This window comes from Stegodyphus dumicola, chromosome 12, assembly GCF_044657685.1.
Source record: "Stegodyphus dumicola isolate Sdum_Otavi_A_Nest chromosome 12, ASM4465768v1".
In the NCBI taxonomy this organism is placed as follows: Eukaryota; Metazoa; Arthropoda; class Arachnida; order Araneae; family Eresidae; genus Stegodyphus; species Stegodyphus dumicola.
In genome coordinates, this window is record NC_140779.1 from 124,538,397 (window position 1) to 124,546,337 (window position 7,941).

Genomic DNA, 7,941 nt, shown 5'->3' on the forward strand with positions numbered 1-7,941 from the left:
ATGAAATAGATAATAAAACAAATTCCAAATTAGGGCTTCCAGATGCCCATATTCTGATGGAGGCATACATTATTCAAAATTTGATGGCGCTAAAAACATGTTTTATCACAATGTGAGAAACTTACATACATTTATGCAGATTCTTCATTATTTAACTTCTTTAAATATAATACTCTAATATTTGGTGGTACAACTGAAAAAGTGATTCACCATTTATAATGAATCAACGCAAAATGCCAAAACAAAATTAATAGTCCTTCTAGGCAAATTGCGACTTTGGGCTAAAAAGATAAAGATTGGCCCACTTTGAGAACAGCACATGACACTTTAGGAGACATTAATTTTTCCTCCCAAAGACCCATCCTTTAAGGAGTTGGAAAAAAAAAAAAAAGAGGAGGAAAAATATTTAAAATAGAAAGCAGATGTCAAATTAAGCATAGCAATGCATATTATAAAGATGAGGTAAATAAAGGTACAGTGAGGACTATACACGCTCTTAATAGAAAAGAAAATAATTATTGATAAAATATTGTAAGCAAAAGCTACAATATCATTTCATCAGAAGTACAGGCAATTATATAAAGCATCGGTTAGAGTAGACTGAAGGGTACCCCTTGTATTATTGCGAAGATGTTGTTTCATTTATTGCCAAGTTGTTGTTTCATTTATGTTGATTGTTGAGTAGTTGAATGTTTTGTACATCCGTAAATATACTCAGTCAGTAAATAAAGTCAAGGGAGTGAACAATGCCAAGTTTCTGCAATTCTCTGGTGATTTTTTAAGTGAAAATAGGTCAACGTGTACATGGATAAAGTCAAGGCAGTGCACAATGCCTAGTTTGTGCAATTCTGTGATGTTTTTTTCCATTAACAAATGTATTTGTTATACCAATGTTTTATTATAACTCTCTTGTTCTGATCATAATTTGTAATTTTTCATGTCGCATTTATGTAGGTCAATGTGCACAAACTCGGTATCCATGTGCCGCCAAAAATCACCAATGGGTACTCGTAAATATACTTTTACCAAAACATCACTGTGCAAGTAGTAATACTTTATTGATTATGCGAAAGCATTCAACTAGTTGATTTATACATGTATAATGGAGAGAAAATTTATGTGAAGAGGTCCTTTGCAAATGATTAGCATACTTGATATAAAATAAAATAATGGCTGATAATAGAACATCACTAATAGCATATTTCCTTAGATAACCGCTCCCATAAGACAAATCTATTTAAGTAAGAGGTTATTCTCTTTGGAAAGTTCGATTGCATTTTCTACAAAAAAAGCACACACTGTTTTGCATATCATTACATTCGTCCATATCTGTGTTGATAGCAAAATCTGAATCATAATATTAAATGATAAGAAATATGCCCAAGGAAATTGCAATAGAGTTTAACTAAATAAATGGGTGTATAATAGAAATATAAAATTGCATGTTTCCACAGGACTTTCATTAAGAAATAAGAGTTAAAAATTCAATAATAGTGGAGAGCATGCAGTTGTCATGAAAAATTTCATTCATACACAGTTTATGAGCACTGGGTGAGACAGTTTTGAGGAATAATAAGTAAGAAAGTTTTCTCATCATCATATTCAAAGACATTTTTTTCATATTTTGTACTTGGATCTGTTTGGGGAAGTGACTGATTTTGCCATCAGTAAAAGTTATCCTGCTTAAAACAGTTGGTTTCAAAATATGTATTTAGAAGATGCAGAAAATGCACCAAGGAGGTTAGTCCTTATTAATTCATTTGCATTTTCATCCAAATTTTCCACATTATGAAGAATACAGCTCACCTCACGAAGATCATATTCTTTCATCGCTCTATAAAAATTCCTCAATCACAAACTGGAATAACAGATATCATGTTTTCTGCAAGGAATAAAACTCCAAATTTTCCTCATTATGAAGAATACAGCTCACCTCACGAAGATCATATTCTTTCATTACTCTATAATAATTCTCTGATCACAAACTTGAATAATAGATATCATGTTTTTTGCAAGGAATAAAACTTCGGCATACTTTATAAAGTATGTTTTGTGACAAGCAGTTGTGAATCAGATCAAAGGTAAAATTCTTTTCATCTTACAGTTTCTAAATTCATTCATTAAAAATTTCTGTCATCATCTACAGCATACGTTATTTTTTCATAATTTCAAATTCATCAAGGAAAAAATCAAATACATTGCAACATTTTGCTCACATTAAATGACATAATAATTACAACAAACGATGAGTCAATTTCCCATGTTTCTGCACAAGTGCCGATGGAACATTGACATTTTGATACACTTAAAAACTCGCAAAACATTAGAATAAAATTTTATTTCAGAGGCAGAAACAATTTAAAAAATTATCACATCTGAAATTTAGTGTCATTCACTTCACAAATGATGTTAAATTATGCGAAAGCACAATCATTTTACGATTAACTAAATTATCAACAGAAAAAATGCAGGTTGATCTTTACAATATGGTAACTGGTAGTTTGGCGACATTTTGGAGGCGATAAAGGTTACTACCTGGGACTTTGGTAATAATGTGAGCAGTACTCAGTTCCGATTACGCATTATTTTGCGTGAGGGAAATGAGAGATCATGGGATATATCATGTGATATTAATGGACGAATTACGGTTCTTTAATCGGAAAAGGGGGGAAATCGGGAAAAAATGTGGAAATTTTGTATTTAGCTTTATTCTGTGTTGTGTGAAACAGTGTTGTTTAATTTTTGGATCCCATGGCCCTAACTAAAGTGAATTCGAAATGGGTATTTAGGCATTGTGATAAAGAGAAGTTTGCTTTTTATTTAGCAGAGGAAGTATGGAGGAAAAATTCGCAGAAAAAAATCTTTCAATAATTTTATTGAATGAATTAGAAAAGTGTATCCGCCACGTAATCAAGATTCTGAAGAAGATTAGGTAAGTTAGTATTTTTAATTATTTGAGGATATTATTTTTATGCATTGTTCTAAATGTAAGGTGGAAAGGAATTTGGTATTATTGGGAAAATTGTTATTAGCAATGATTTAGTTTAAAGTAATTAGGATTGTAAGGTAATTTTTATTAATTTAATGTATGTGCTCATTTATATTTTAAGTAGTTATTTTGAATTTAATTATATTTTAATGAAATGATAGTTATTTTGTGAGTTTTATGTTTGTAGGAATTTGGTATACGTTTTAGTTGAAGTAAACGTGCATGGAAATAATTTAAATATCTGACACTAAGTATTTGTAATGGTTGCGGTATGAATTCGTTGGTGACGTTTATAATATAATAGATGATTTAGACGTAAAAGTTTTTGGATACTTTATTTATTTTATATGTGGAAATGTTCATATTTGGAAAGGGTAAATATTTTTTCGCGATCAGGTAATTTCATATATGTTCTTTTTACCGGGTTTAAAGATTGAGAAAATTGTCATGTATTTTCGTGAAATTTTTCTAATTTATGAGAAAAAAGCAGTGTACATGGATATAGTGAAGAGTGTGCGCAATGCCATTTTTGTGCAATTCTGGGATGTTTTTTTAAGTAAAAATAAGTCGACGTGTACATGGTTTAGTGATATTTTAATTAAATGATAGTTATTTTGTGAATTTTATGTTTGTAGGAATTTGGTATACGTTTAAGTTGAAATAAACGTGCATGGAAATAATTTAAATATTTGATACTAAGTATTTGTAATGCTTGCGGTATGAATTCGGGTGTCCGCCGATAACATCGCGGACGAAAACAACGCAAGGCGAAAACGTCGTGCTACAAAACATCCTGGGAGTAAACATCGCAAAGGGAAAACATCTTAGTTTTAAAACATCGTGGTACAAAACATCGTCGTCGAAAATAAAGCGGTTCAAAAACTTCGCAGTTTAAAAACATCGTCGTCGAAAATATCGTGGTAAAAAATAAAGTATCTACAAATCATCGCATGACGATAACATCGCAGACATGCTTTTTTTTTTTTTTTTTCAGGTTTTAATAATTGTAAATGGATATTCCCATAATGATTTGTGAGCGCAAGGTGTAAAGAAGGATAATTTTTATTTTCACATTTTTTTATTAACTAATAAATTTTTGCTGAAAAAGTAAGAAGGAAACTTTAGAAAATTAGATGCAACTTAAAGATTATATTTTTCATGAAAAATTACCAGTAAAAACTTTATAAAAAATTATTTATTAATGGCCTTTGTTAGTTAACTATGTCGGTTTAAAATTCTATTAAGTGCTATAAGTTGCATTAATTTTCTATGCTTAAGTTTCCTTTTTATTTTCTCAGCAAAAATTTATTAATTAATAAAAAATATGAAAGTAAAAATTATCCTTCTTTCCATCTTGCGCTCACAAATCATTATGGGAATATACATTTACAATTATTAAAACCTGAAAAAAAGCATGTCTGCAATGTTATCGTCATGCGATGATTTGTAGATACTTTATTTTTTACCACGATATTTTCGACGACGATGTTTTTAAACTGCGAAGTTTTCGAACCGCTTTATTTTCGACAACGATGTTTTGTACCACGATGTTTTAGAACTGCGATGTTTTCTCTTTGCGATGTTTTCTCCCACGATGTTTTGTAGCACTACGTTTTCGCCTTGCGTTGTTTTCTCCACGACGTTTTCGTCTGCGATGTTTTTGCCGCGATGTTTTTGGCTGTAACCATGAATTCGTTGGTGACGTGTATAATGTAATAGATGATTTAGAGGTAAAAGTTTTTGGATATTTTATTTATTTTATATGTGGAAATGTTCATATTTGGAAAGGGTAAATACTTTTTCGCGATCAGGTAATTTCATATATGTTCTTTTTACCGGGTTTTAAGATTGAGAAAATTGTCATGTATTATCGTGAAATTTTTCTAATTTATGAGAAAAAAGCAGTGTACATGGATATAGTGAAGAGTGTGCGCAATGCCATTTTTGTGCAATTCTGGGATGTTTTTTTTAAGTAAAAATAAGTCGGCGTGTACATGGTTTATGTGTATGTGTTATTTTGAAAAACGCGTAAGGAGTATGGTATTGTGCACTTTTCCCAATTTTGCAGTGAATATTTGTCATGATTAAGCAGTTTTGTTTGATAAAATTTCTAGCATAAGTGTAATTCGGCTACTAGATTGTTGGAAGAAGTGTTCAGTAGATAAAAAGAAAAGAAACATGTCTTTACTTCGTGAAGACAAAATGGCGGCGGGGGAAAAAAAATAGAGAGTTGCTGTAGGAGAGTTGGTTGCCAAATTTTCGCCAAAAAATCGCCAAGTTACCATAATGTAAAGATCAACCAAAATGCATTCAAAATTCAGTATTAAATTAGTATTTTTATAATTAAACAGTTTCAGTGCTTTCGTAAGAAAAAAAAAAAAAAAAAAAAAAAAAAAAACTCAGTTTTGTATCTGATTTTAATAGTTTTAAATCAATATGCACAAAATTTTTTCATACCACTAAAAAAATTATATGAAGTGCTAACAGAGATGTTAAAAATTGAGATTGTTTTGTTCTTTTATTTATAATATGTTTAGCAGGAAATAAATGTTAATTCAAAGAACACTGCAATGGAAGTTCTCACATGTCCTATCAAACTTTTGTCAGTGATTTTAACTGAATTATCACCAGAAGAAATTTATTAATAAGCGAACATGGTAAAATCCTAGTATACGGTGCAGCCTTGGCGCGACTTTGAAAATTATCGCCAACACCAAAAATGATCCAAAAAACGTCTATATATATACTATGTGTGTATAGAATACATAGTATATATACTATATACATAGTATACTATGTACATAGTATATACTATGTTTAACTATATATTTTCTTTGAATGACCCGATACTCATCGTATATGTCCCGTTTTTACTGCTCATCCAAAAGTAGCCAAATGCCGTGTGCACCGGATACTAGGATTAAACCGCGAACACTACAACCAACGAATATCTAAGATATTCTTTGACTACAACAACGTTTGCACCTTAACACGAAATCTTCGATGTTTGTTTACATCGCACGATAAATTGTTAATCTTTGCCATAATTCACCGCGAAATATGATAAAAAGCCAAATATTGTAACCCATCCAGAAGCCCGTGACGTCACGGTACACTTTTCCGTACACCTTTGGCGTGTGTCTGTACCACGGAGTATAATGAAGGAGGTGAAACTGCCTAGTAGAAAAACGGTCCTGAAATGTCGCGTTCACTAGATGGCGCTGTTGTTCCATCTTAGTAATTCCAAATGTAAACATTTATTGAGTAGCCAGGCGGCGAAGCTTACTACCGAATGAAAAAATGTTTATGTTTTTAATGTCATGGATTGCGCTATTATCAACGTTATAATATTCTGCTCACTAATGATTCTATTTTATTCCTCAAATTATAAAATTAATTTACAGCTTTATTGCTGTATGGCTTGTAGTACTTTTTATGAATGATTAATTTAATGATTATTTTTCAGTCCCTCCCCCTTAGAAAAATAATCATATTACTAGTAATAATACTTGCTGTATATATGTTAAATTTAATTAGAATAGTTTCTTCGCGTCTCTCATTTTTTTAAAATGCTTAGATACACAGCTTGATATAAACTGTGGCGAAATTTTAATGAAGCTTATAGAATTTTTTGCTTCAGTCAGTAAATTTTCTGTACTATCATAATAAGTTATTCTTTTTTATGAATCAGATGTCAGTTTTGATTTTGATATTTTTATCGTTTTCTGTTAAAAATTTCCATATCTTTGTTATTTGAGAAGTATGTTTCAAATTGATTTCAAAAGATTTTAAAATAGAATTCGGATTTGAATTCAGTTAAGTATTCTGAACGCTTGGTTATGCTGAACTATATTATTCATAATTAAATATAAAGAGTAAAAAATATTGACTAATTCAATCTATTTTTAATTTTGGCCTGCTTGAACTAACTTCTAACCAATAAATGCAGTATTTTAACTAAAAATATAATGCAGATCTTTTTTATTTTAAAAGTAAATGTCCTCTTTTCTTTCCAAAGGTTCCGTGGTCTGTACATAATTGTGACGGACTAGCGCTGTAGATTTCATATTTCGAAAAATGATGCCACTCTTCGCTTTCTATATTAGAGTCTTTTAATAATAATAATAATAAAAATTGTTAGTTTTACAAAATATGAACTAAAAATAACATTGCCAAACATTAAATGTATTAATATTATATAAAGTCATATTCTGTGGGTGAAGAAAATACATTATTGCATGTGACGTCATTGTATGTCGAAAATGTTTCGTCAATGTCAGCATTTTAAATAAACAGACCCACACAGAGATCGTATTTTATTCTCGAGTGTCAAGATGTAGAAACATCTTTTTACTCGACTTCTGATAAAGATCGGGTGGGGGGAGAAAGAGAAGGGTGAAAGGAGTGAGGGAGGCGGATGAAAGAGATTTTAAATAAAGAGCTGCTGTTGGCAACTTTTTTGAGTGAAAGTGCAGAATCGCCCACTGCTTGCCGCGTTTTTAAGAATTGCACATACTTCGTATCCATGTGCACATCGACCTATTTTCACTTAAAAATACGTCCCAGAATTGCAGAAAAATGGCATTGTGTACTCCCTTGACTTTACCCATGTACACATCGACCTATTTTCACTTAAAAAGTCAAAGAAAATTGACAAAAATCCAATTCTTCTTGCTCTTGTAAAAAGCGCCAAATAAATAAGTGGGCGATTCTGCGCCAAGCAAATAAGTGGGCGATTCTGCACTTAAGCCTTTTTTTGCTTCAGGTTAGGATAACTGACTGCCACATTAGGTGTTTTATTGACACTGAGAAAAAGTTGTTATATTTCATTAAATTTAAATCATGACGTCATGCTTGCCCTCCCCAATAAATTTACTGTGTTTAAAAAAAGGGGGTGGGAAGAAAGTTTAGATGTGCATAGATTTTTAAATAAAATCCAGTAGGTTTTACAC